The sequence below is a fragment of the Manis javanica genome, chromosome 13, assembly GCF_040802235.1.
Source record: "Manis javanica isolate MJ-LG chromosome 13, MJ_LKY, whole genome shotgun sequence".
Classification (NCBI taxonomy): domain Eukaryota; kingdom Metazoa; phylum Chordata; class Mammalia; order Pholidota; family Manidae; genus Manis; species Manis javanica.
In genome coordinates this window covers 58519480-58532415 of record NC_133168.1, presented here as the reverse complement: position 1 = coordinate 58532415, position 12936 = coordinate 58519480, and the positions used below count along the sequence as shown (strand labels likewise).

At 39.1% G+C, this 12936-nt stretch overlaps 1 long non-coding RNA gene across 1 annotated transcript in view; it reads right to left on the bottom strand.

Annotated features, from left to right (window-relative positions):
* The window catches only part of LOC140845361 (uncharacterized), a 140649-nt gene that overhangs the window by 118254 nt on the left and 9459 nt on the right, over positions 1 to 12936 (bottom strand). The gene's annotated exons all lie outside the window — the stretch shown is intronic.

The following is a 12936-nucleotide window of genomic DNA, read 5'->3' as shown; positions in this document are numbered from 1 at the left end:
GCCTGAGGACAAAGAATATCCCCCGTTTTTCCCTGCGGGACCAGTGGGCGGGTGCCTGAGACCGGCACTTGAGGACAGAGGAAATCGCGCGTTTTTCCCCTTTTTTTTTTCTCTTTTCTGCGAGTGCTTTTTGGAAGCCTAAAAGGGACAGGGACCCCGGTGCTAGGGAGGCAGGGCGGCGGGACTGGTGAGCGGGTGCCTGGGACCGGCACCTGAGGACAAAGAATATCCCGCATTTTTCCCTGTGGGACCGGTGGGTGGGTGCCTGAGACCAGCACCTGAGGACGGAAGAAATCGCGCGTTTTTCCCCTTTTTTTTCTCTCTTTTTGCCAAGTGCTTTTTGGAAGCCTTGAAGGGACAGGGACCCCGGTGCTAGGGAGGCAGGGCGGCAGGACTGGTGAGCGGGTGCGTGGGACCAGTGCCTGAGGACAAAGAATATTGAGCGTTCCTTCCCTGCGGGACCGGTGGGTGGGTGCTTTTTGGAAGCCTTGGAAGGACAGGGACCCTGGTGCTAGGGAGACAGGGCAGCAGGACCAGTGCGCGGGTGCCTGGGACCGGCACCTGAGGAAAAAAAAAAAAAATCGCGTGTTTTTTCTTTTTTTTTTCCTTTCTGTTCCCTCTCTCATTGTTGCTGTTGTTGTTTTGGTTTGGAGAGTGCTTTTTGGAAATCTTAAAGGGGCAGGACAGGTCACTTAGACCAGAAGCAGGGAATCTGGGGATCTCTGGGCACTCTAACCCCCTGGGCAGCAGGGAGCACAGAGGCCCCTTACGGAGATAAATAGTCTCCTGGCTGCTCCCCCTCTAACGGGGCTCCACCATTTTGGAGGAACAGCCCCAGCCAGGCCAAGCCCACAGCAACAGTGGAGATAAACCCCAAAGCAACTGGGCAGGAAGCAGAAGCCCTGTCTGCGCACAGCTGCCCAGCACAAGCCACTAGAGGTCGCTATTCTCCCAGGAAAAGGCTACAAACCAACAAGAAGGGAAGCTCTTCCAGCGGTCACTTGTACCAGCTCTGCAGACTATCTCTATCACCATGAAAAGGCAAAACTACAGGCAGACAAAGATCACAGAGACAACACCTGAGAAGGAGACAGACCTAACTAGTCCTCCTGAAAAAGAATTCAAAATAAAAATCATGAACATGCTGACAGAGATGCAGAAAAAAATGCAAGAGCAATGGGATGAGATGCAGAGAAAAATGCAAGAGCAGTGGGATGAGATGCAGAGAAAAATGCAAGAGCAGTGGGATGAAGTCCGGAAGGAGATCACAGATGTCAGGAAAGAGATCACAGAAGTGAAACAATCCCTGGAAGGATTTATAAGCAGAATGGATAAGATGCAAGAGGCCATTGAAGGAATAGAAGCCAGAGAACAGGAACGTATAGAAGCTGACATAGAGAGAGATAAAAGGATCTCCAGGAATGAAACAACACTAAGAGAAATATGTGACCAATACAAAAGGAAAAACATTCGTATTATAGGGATACCAGAAGAGGAAGAAAGAGGAAAAGGGATAGAAAGGGTCTTTGAAGAAATAATTGCTGAAAACTTCCCCAAACTGGGGGAGGAAATAATCGAACAGACCATGGAATTATACAGAACCCCCAACAGAAAGGATCCAAGGAGGACAACACCAAGACACATAATAATTAAAATGGCAAGGATCAAGGACAAGGAAAGAGTTTTAAAGGCAGCTAGAGAGAAAAAGGTCACCTATAAAGGAAAACCAATCAGGCTAACATCAGACTTCTCAACAGAAACCCTACAGGCCAGAAGAGAATGGCATGATATACTTAATGCAATGAAACAGAAGGGCCTTGAACCAAGGATACTGTATCCAGCACGACTATCATTTAAATATGATGGTGGGATCAAACAATTCCCAGACAAGCAAAAGCTGAGGGAATTTGCTTCCCACAAACCACCTCTACAGGGCATCCTACAGGGACTGCTCTAGATGGGAGCACCCCTAAAAAGAGCACAGAACAAAACACACAACATATGAAGAAGGGAGGAGGAGGAATAAGAAGGGAGAGAAGAAAAGACTCTCCAGACAGTGTATATAACAGCTCAATAAGCGAGCTAAGTTAGGTAGTAAGATACTAAAGAAGCTAACCTTGAACCTTTGGTAACCACGAATCTAAAGCCTGCAATGGCAATAAGTACATATCTTTCAATAGTCACCCTAAATGTAAATGGACTTAATGCACCAATCAAAAGACATAGAGTAATAGAATGGATAAAAAAGCAAGACCCATCTATATGCTGCTTACAAGAAACTCACCTTAAACCCAAAGATAAGCATAGACTAAAAGTCAAGGGATGGAAAAACATATTTCAGGCAAACAACAGTGAGAAGAAAGCAGGGGTTGCAGTACTAATATCAGACAAAATAGACTTCAAAACAAAGAAAGTAACAAGAGATAAAGAAGGCCACTACATAATGATAAAGGGCTTAGTCCAACAAGAGGATATAACCATTCTAAATATATATGCACCCAATACAGGAGCACCAGCATATGTGAAGCAAATACTAACAGAACTAAAGAGGGAAATAGACTGCAATGCATTCATTGTAGGAGACTTCAACACACCACTCACCCCAAAGGATAGATCCACCGGGCAGAAAATAAGTAAAGACACACAGGCACTGAACAACACACTAGAACAGATGGACCTAATAGACATCTATAGAACTTTACATCCAAAAGCAACAGGATATACATTCTTCTCAAGTGCACATGGAACATTCTCTAGAATAGACCACATACTAGCTCACAAAAAGAGCCTCAGTAAATTCCACAATATTGAAATTCTACCAACCAATTTTTCAGACCACAAAGGTATGAAAGTAGAAATAAATTCTACAAAGAAAACAAAAAGGCTCACAAACACATGGAGGCTTAACAACATGCTACTAAATAATCAATGGATCAATGAACAAATCAAAATAGAGATCAAGGAATATATAGAAACAAATGACAACAACAACACTAAGCCCCAACTTCTGTGGGATGCAGCGAAAGCAGTCTTAAGAGGAAAGTATATAGCAATCCAGGCACACTTGAAGAAGGAAGAACAATCCCAAATGAATAGTCTAACATCACAATTATTAAAACTGGAAAAAGAAGAACAAATGAGGCCTAAAGTCAGCAGAAGGAGGGACATAATAAAGATCAGAGAAGAAATAAACAAAATTGAGAAGAATAAAACAATAGCAAAAATCAACGAAACCAAGAGCTGGTTCTTTGAGAAAATAAACAAAATAGATAAGCCTCTAGCCCAACTTATTAAGAGAAAAAGAGAGTCAACACAAATCAACATAATCAGAAATGAGAATGGAAAAATCACGACAGACTCCACAGAAATACAAAGAATTATTAAAGACTACTATGAAAACCTATATGCCAACAAGCTGGAAAACCTAGAAGAAATGGACAACTTCCTAGAAAAATACAACCTCCCAAGACTGACCAAGGAAGAAACACAAAAGTTAAACAAACCAATTACAAGCAAAGAAATTGAAACAGTAATCAAAAAACTACCCAAGAACAAAACCCCGGGGCCGGACGGATTTACCTCGGAATTTTATCAGACACACAGAGAAGACATAATACCCATTCTCCTTAAAGTGTTCCACAAAATAGAAGAAGAGGGAATACTCCCAAACTCATTCTATGAAGCCAACATCACCCTAATACCAAAACCAGGCAAAGACCCCACCAAAAAAGAAAATTACAGACCAATATCCCTGATGAACGTAGATGCAAAAATACTCAATAAAATATTAGCAAACAGAATTCAACAGTATATCAAAAGGATCATACACCATGACCAAGTGGGGTTCATCCCAGGGATGCAAGGATGGTACAACATTCGAAAATCCATCAACATCATCCACCACATCAACAAAAAGAAAGACAAAAACCACATGATCATCTCCATAGATGCTGAAAAAGCATTTGACAAAATTCAACATCCATTCATGATAAAAACTCTCAGCAAAATGGGAATAGAGGGCAAGTACCTCAACATAATAAAGGCCATATATGATAAACCCACAGCCAGCATTATACTGAACAGCGAGAAGCTGAAAGCATTTCCACTGAGATCGGGAACCAGACAGGGATGCCCACTCTCCCCACTGTTATTTAACATAGTACTGGAGGTCCTAGCCACGGCAATCAGACAAAACAAAGAAATACAAGGAATCCAGATTGGTAAAGAAGAAGTTAAACTGTCACTATTTGCAGATGATATGATACTGTACATAAAAAACCCTAAAGACTCCACTCCAAAACTACTAGAACTGATATCGGAATACAGCAAAGTTGCAGGATACAAAATTAACACACAGAAATCTGTAGCTTTCCTATACACTAACAACGAATCAATAGAAAGAGAAATCAGGAAAACAATTCCATTCACCATTGCATCAAAAAGAATAAAATACCTAGGAATAAACCTAACCAAGGAAGTGAAAGACTTATACTCTGAAAACTACAAGTCACTCTTAAGAGAAATTAAAGGGGACACTAATAAATGGAAACTCATCCCATGCTCATGGCTAGGAAGAATTAATATCGTCAAAATGGCCATCCTGCCAAAAGCAATATACAAATTTGATGCAATCCCTCTCAAATTACCAGCAACATTCTTCAATGAATTGGAACAAATAATTCAAAAATTCATATGGAAACACCAAAGACCCCGAATAGCCAAAGCAATCCTGAAAAAGAAGAATAAAGTAGGGGGGATCTCACTCCCCAACTTCAAGCTCTACTACAAAGCCATAGTAATCAAGACAATTTGGTACTGGCACAAGAACAGAGCCACAGACCAGTGGAACAGATTAGAGACCCCAGAAATTAACCCAAACATATATGGTCAATTAATATTTGATAAAGGAGCCATGGACATACAATGGCAAAATGACAGTCTCTTCAACAGATGGTGCTGGCAAAACTGGACAGCTACATGTAGGAGAATGAAACTGGACCATTGTCTAACCCCATATACAAAGGTAAACTCAAAATGGATCAAAGACCTGAATGTAAGTCACGAAACCATTAAACTCTTGGAAAAAAACATAGGCAAAAACCTCTTAGACATAAACATGAGTGATCTCTTCTTGAACATATCTCCCCGGGCAAGGAAAACAACAGCAAAAATGAGCAAGTGGGACTACATTAAGCTGAAAAGCTTCTGTACAGCGAAAGACACCATCAATAGAACAAAAAGGAACCCTACAGTATGGGAGAATATATTTGAAAATGACAGATCTGATAAAGGCTTGACGTCCAGAATATATAAAGAGCTCACACGCCTCAACAAACAAAAAACAAATAACCCAATTAAAAAATGGGCAGAGGAACTGAACAGACAGTTCTCCAAAAAAGAAATACAGATGGCCAAGAGACACATGAAAAGATGCTCCACATCGCTAATTATCAGAGAAATGCAAATTAAAACTACAATGAGGTATCACCTCACACCAGTAAGGATAGCTGCCATCCAAAAGACAAACAACAACAAATGTTGGCGAGGCTGTGGAGAAAGGGGAACCCTCCTACACTGCTGGTGGGAATGTAAATTAGTTCAACCATTGTGGAAAGCAGTATGGAGGTGCATCAAAATGCTCAAAACAGACCTACCATTTGACCCAGGAATTCCACTCCTAGGAATTTACCCTAAGAACGCAGCAATCAAGTTTGAGAAAGACAGATGCACTCCTATGTTTATCGCAGCACTATTTACAATAGCCAAGAATTGGAAGCAACCTAAATGTCCATCTGTAGATGAATGGATAAAGAAGATGTGGTACATATACACAATGGAATACTACTCAGCCATAAGAAGTGGAAAAATCCAACCATTTGCAGCAACATGGATGGAGCTGGAGAGTATTATGCTCAGTGAAATAAGCCAAGCGGAGAAAGAGAAATACCAAATGATTTCACTCATCTGAGGAGTATAGGAACAAAGGAAAAACTGAAGGAACAAAACAGCAGCAGAATTACAGAACCCAAAAATGGACTAACAGGTACCAAAGGGAAAGGAACTGGGGAGGATGGGTGGGCAGGGAGGGATAAGGGGGGGGAAGAAGAAGGGGGGTATTAAGATTAGCATGCATGGGGGGGAGGGAGAAAGGGGAGGGTGGGCTGCACAACACAGAGAGGACAAGTAGTGACTCTACAACATTTTGCTAAGCTGATGGACAGTAACCGTAATGTGGTTGTTAGGGGGGACCTGATATAGGGGAGAGCATAGTAAACATAGTATTCTTCAGGTAAGTGTAGATTAAAAATTTAAAAAAAAAAAAAAAGAAAGAAAGAAAGAAAAGGGGGATTACTCCTTAACAGGATAAAACTATTGGTAAATCAAAGATCAACGCATGCTTTAAATATCCTTAATGTTGATCACTTAAAGGGTGTCAGATGATCAGCTATGGAGGTACTCTTTTCTGATAATATTCCTTTCTCTTAATTAAAAAAAAAAAAAAAAAAAGCAGTTACTGTGTGCTGACCTCCAATGAGTTCTGCACAGTGGTATAGAGGGCATGTCAAAGTGTGGGCAAAGGGTCTGTTTGTTTCTACGCAGAAGATCAAGGCCTAGCTTGGATACCCAGAAAATGAACTAAGATACGATATGAGGAGGAGCTTCCGGCATCAGCACTCTCTGGAGGACTCGTGCCGGGGGATGATCATCAAAAAGCCTCCACAGGGATCCGGACGATGCTGCGGTTGTGGCTGCATCCAGCCCACCATCTCCTGGACTTGCCATGAGAAGGAGGAGGGAGATGTCTAGGCTGGCATGTGCATACAGTGAGACAACGAATTTGACCGGATCTGTCTGTTGGAACTCAACCAGGAGTTGGGAGGGGTGCAAGTTGTAGCACCCCAAAATCTCATGACTATAGACTATCTATGGTTAAAAGAACATATGGGATGTGAACAGTTAAAAAAAAAAGTTTAGAAAACTAGAAATAGAAAAACTTCCTCAATCTGAAAAAGAACATCTACAGAAATCTGCAGTCACATCAGATTTTACAGTGAAAGTTGAATAGACATAGGATTCGAAAATTCTGCATAGATGTTCACTCTTATCACACCTATTCAATAATGTACTGAAAGTTACAGCCAGTTCAATAAGACAAGGAAAAGAAATGAAAGACATTACAAGAGGAAAGAAACCCATGAAAATGTTATTCTCAAGTGACATAAAGGCACAGTTCATTTTACTATGCTTCACTTTATTTCACTTCACAGACACTGTGTGTTTTACAAAAACTGAAGATTGTGACAACCCTGCTTTGAACAAGTCTATTGGCATCATTTTTCCAATAGCATTTGCTGGCTTCATGACTCTGTGTCACATTTTGGTTATTCTCACAATAGTTCAAACTTTTCATTATTATTTTATTTGTTACGGTGACCTATGATCAGTGATCTTCATTGTTGTAATTGTTTTGGAGTGCCACGAATTGTCCCCATATAAGACAGTGAACTTAATAAATGTGTGTGTTCTGACTGCTCCACTGATGGGCATCCTACCTTGCCTCCTGTCTCACTCCCTATTCTCAGGCCTCCCTATTCCCTGAGACTCAATATTAAAATCAGGCCAATTAATAACCCTAAAATGGCCTCTAAGTGTTCAAGTGGAAAGAAGAGTCCCACATTTCTCTTTTTAAATAAAAAGCTAGAAATGATTAAGCTTAGTAGGGAAGGCATATCATAAGTCAGTATAGGCTGGAAGCAAGGCCTCTTGAACCAGTGAGCCAAATTGTGAAGGTAAAGAAAAACTTAAAGAAAATTAAAACTACTACTACAGTGAACACATGAATGTTAAGATGCAAAACAGCCTTTTTCCTGATATAGAGACAGTTTTAGTGCTCTGGATAGAAGATCATACCAACCATACCATCTTCTTAAGCCAAAACCTAATTCAGAGCAAGGCCCTAACTCTCAATTCTGTGAAGGTTGAGAGAGGGGAGAAAGCAACAAAACAAAAGTTTGAAGGTAGAAGAGGCTGGTTCATGAGGTTTAGAGAAGAAACTGTCTTTACAACATAGAAGTTCAAGGTGAAAGAAGCACTGATGCAGAAGCTTCAGCAAGGTATCTATAAGATCTGGCTCAGATAATCAAGGAAGATGGCTACAGACAACACGTTTTCAAAGCAGATGAACGGATTTCTGTTGGAACAAGATGCCATCCAGGACTTTTAATAGCAGAGAGAAGTTAGTACCTGGCTCCAAAGATTAAAAGTAGAGACTGACTCTCTTATTAGGGGTTAATGCAGCTAGTGACCTTAAATTGAAGACAATGCTCTTTCATCCCAAAAATCCTTGGGCTCTTCAGAGTACTTTGCCTGTGCTCCAGAAATAGAACAACAAAGTCTGCATGACAACACATCGGTTTACAACACTGTTTACTGAATATTTTAAACTCACTATTGAGACCTATTGCTTAGAAAAAAAAACACATTCTTTTCAATATATTACTGCTCATTGACAACGCACCTGCTCACCCAAGAGTTCTGTTGAAGGTATTCGGGATTCATGCTGTTTTCATGCCTGCTAATGCAACACCCATCCTGCAGCCTATGAATCAAGGAGTAATTTTGACTTTCAAGTCTTATTGTTTAAGAAAAGACATTTTGTAAGGCTCTAGCTGCCATACTGATTCCTCTGGTGGATCTGGCCAAAAGAGGCTAAAAACCTTTTGGACAGGATTCCCCAGTATAGATGGGTTAAGAACATTCATGATTCATGGGAAACGGTTTGGAAGGATTTTGGAAGAAGTTGATTCCAACCCTCATGCATGACACTGAGGGATTAAAGGCTTCATCTTTAATAACTACAGATGTTGTGGAAATGGCAAGGAAACTAGAATTAGAAGTGAAGCCAGAAGATGTTACTGAATTGCTACAATCTCATGGTAAAACTTGAATGGATGAAGGGTTGCTTCTTATGGATGAGCAAAGAAAGTGGTTACTTGAGATGGAATCTATTCCTGATGAAGAGGCTGTGAAGAGTGTTGAAATTACAACAAATGATTTGGAGTATTACATAAACTTGTTTGATAAAGCAGCAACAGGGTTTAAGAGGACTGACTCAGATTTTGAAAGAATTTCTACTGTGTGTAAAATGTTATACATGCTGCAGAGAAATCTTTCATGAAAGGAGGAGTCAGTCAGTGCAAAAAACTTCATTGCTTTTTATTTTAAGAAATTGCCCCAGCCACCCCCACCTCCGGCAACCACCACCGTGATCAGGCAGCAGCCAGCAGCATCAAGGTGCGACCCGCCAGCAAAGACTACTACTTGTTGAAAGCTTAGCTGATGGTTAGCATATTTTGGCAAGTAATTTTTAATTAATGTATGTACATTTTCTTAAGTTCTCCAAATTAAATGAGTTACTCATTTACCTTTGCATCTTCAAGATCTGGCTTTGTATTCCCCATACCTGGTACTCAGTAGATGCTCAATGAATATTTGTTGACAAATACTACTTTTTAAAGACATTTCCATACAATATTTGATGCTTTTAAATATTTAGGGATATTTGCTTTGTAAATAACTACACAACCCAACTGGAGACACTGAACTTAAAATACTTCACACCTTCAAGGCTAAAAATATGAAAAGTGCTTATAGATTCTTTGAGGGGAAAAAAAATTCTTTAAATTAAAATGTAAGAAAATATTTGTACACAACTGATAACACATTCTTATCCCTCTGTGACTATTAAAATCTTTGAAGTTAAAGGATCTTTTCTAAACAAAACACATTTTTTCATAACATGATAATGCATAACACTTTCTTTATTCTTAAAACTTCCGAGTAAATCTTTAAAACACTGGCTTGGAAAAGAAGTATTAATATAAGATTTTGCTTTTAACTTTTTATTGACACCACAGAATGTTTTAACATGCTATATTATTCCTTAAATTATACTCCAGAGCAAATGTAAAGCATGTAGCATATTTTTTTCTTAGCATTTTACCCATAAAGATATTGTACCTTACGAAAGTGTACTTTATTTATTCAGCTTTTTACTCTGTGGGTGTTAATTGGTTTAAGCATTGTGCCAAATTACATAAAAAAGAAAATATCTGTTCCTTCCTCTGCTAAATTTATTTCATGGCATTATTTGGACACTAGAAGAGCCTGAGTCATTCTATTCAGCTATTATAACAATATCTAAAGGAAAAAGTTGGTAAATTCCTCTCATGCTATATTTCTAAACAGTTTGCAAGAACATCAGGAAACCAGTCTTCCTTCCTCTACTTCTCCTCCCACATCCCCAGAGGAGGGCCAATTAGCTAACCAGTCACCTGGAAAATTTCCAATAATTCCCTACGTAAGTCCAGGCCTAGCTGTGGTTATGAGTGGTAAGGTTATGCTAAAAAAATTCTCATGCTCTGAGAACACATGTGACGACACTTAATGTATGTTTATATCCCTTTAACTGGGCTTTTTCTCCATGTGGGAGACTGGCATTATTTTTATGCAGAACAAATTAAGTCCCTACCCCAAAAACAACGTGCTAGAGTTGCCATAGCCAAGAAATTGCCTAATTAAAGCAATTATTAAACATTCCTGTATTCATATACAACTTAGAGTCTTTTATTTCTTTGGAGGCAGGTTGTGGTTTTGATCTAAGTTACAAGTTTTTCTTTCTTATTTAAATTGACCTTCTCAAGATGACATCCCATAATGATATATTACATTACATAGAAATATTTCTACAGACCTTAACTGGATGAAAAATAAACATGTTGATTTTTTTTCATCTGGTTTAAATACTATGCATGTATCAAATAAGTTACATTATTGGCACCTCACTCTTTTGCATGGCATTAGGCCACATCAAAGCAAAGCCCCCCTTTTTATACTAGCAGTTGAGAGGAATAAATTACATTTTAGATGAATCCAAGAGAAAAACTTGCCAAGACATTTTTTTTGTTTTGCTTTTTGGTCAATGATTTTAAAACACATGAATGGTCAATCTTTTTTTGCTTAGCAAAATATTGTTCCTAGGATTATTTCTTGTTTTGGTTTATTTTTATTTTTATTTTTTTCTCTTTGTGTTATGACTTAATTTTTTTGATTATATCTAAACCATTCAGGAACATAGATCTCTGTTTTAAATGATATTTAATGGGGTAACTGCAGGTAAGTTACACTAAAGCCTAGATTTAACAAGGCACAAACATTAATTATTGGCCATTGCGCAATATGATTATTTTAATAATAATTTCATCAACAGGCATATAAGAATACTATTGTATTCTAACTTTAAATATTAACCACTTCAAATTCTTATTGTGAAATCAGATGGAAAATGAAATGCAAACAGAAAGACTGAAAGATATTCAAGGGATAGTAGGAAGGTACATTAATGTTCACATTCAATGTACCCATCTATAAAGATTCCTCACCATAAACCCAGGCCAAATTAGAAAACTAACTATCATCCTCAATGAAGCTCCTTCCACAAACTTATTTCTATCTTCAAGTCCTAACATTTCTATCACTGAAAATCTTGTATAACTTCCCTTCATCCATCTTTTTCAAGTTATATCAGGCTAAATTCTCATTACCCTACTCTACAGACTGCAAATGATCTCCTCTTTTCTATGTTCTTCACTTTTAAGACAAACTCCCTCTTGTAACTACAGCTATCTTTCAAAAATATGCACATGGCCATGGTATGTCCCAAACAAAACATTTTGAGAACTTACCATCACTATGCTCACCCTTTCCATTTTATTTCCTCTCATTTCCTTTGTCCCTTGTGTTTTAGCCAAACCACAATATTTCAGCCCTAATTCATTTGCTGTCCCATCTAACTGGCATGCTTGCCCGTATTCTTCTTCATTGGAATTTCCTGGTCATCCTTCAAGAATCAATTCCAGTGCCAAACTTTTTCTGAAGAGTTCCTTGGAATAACTCAGTAAAATCGAATCCTCCTTACTCTGTACCTCAGACAATTTTTCTTATTCCACTAGTATATTTTTAATCCATGTAGTAAGTGTAAGTGGATCATGCAACAGTGTAAACTTGGAGGGGGTATAAATGCATTTTTTTCTCTAATTATTGACTCCCAGTTGTGCTATGCCACATCTTTCCTTGCCTGTTGCTTAACAACATCTCAGACATATTCCATATTTTCTTGGTCATTTTTGGTTATTAAAAAAATATATCTAGCCCAGCCCAATTCTTCAAACTCATATGTGATTTTACAGCTATCTTCCCTGCTATTTCCATGTCAGGTATTGGCTCAAGGGTACTCAGGGGGGTCATGCTGATCTGCTCTCTCACTGTTGTTCTGTCCTTTAGATTCTATCTCCTTTGTGATCTGGACCTATCCAGAAAGATGAGATGAAAAAGTCAAATACTTATATAATTAATATGAGAATACAATTCAATTGTAATTCTCTGTTGGCTCTTGTTTCTTCTCAGCTATTTGTGACTTGCTCATGCTATCATCCTTCCTTAGGGGTCAGTGGGGTCTTCCCCACGGCACAGTTCCCTGACCCCCCATGAGATTTCCTCTTCTGACTTGATCTCTTGCATCCTTCCACCTGACCTGGTCTTGCATTAATCTCTCGAGGGACCTCACCCAAAACTTTCTACAGAAAAACATGCATCTTTGTGATGCCAAATGACAGCGAAGTGGAGAAGGGCTGGTTGCTCCTCTTCTGACCTTTCTCTTTCCAACTCTCTCTCTCTCTCAAGTTTTCTATTTCTTTACAGTGCGTATATAGGCTCAAAGTATTTTACCAGGTTTGCTGCATGCACAACTAGGGCCTGAGATAGTAATCATCTTCATTAACCTTAAAAGTAATTATCCTGCATACTGTTTACTGGTTTTTGGTAGAAGAGGCAAGTGTCTTCCTTCCCTCTCCAAACTGCTGGCACGGACTCCAGTCA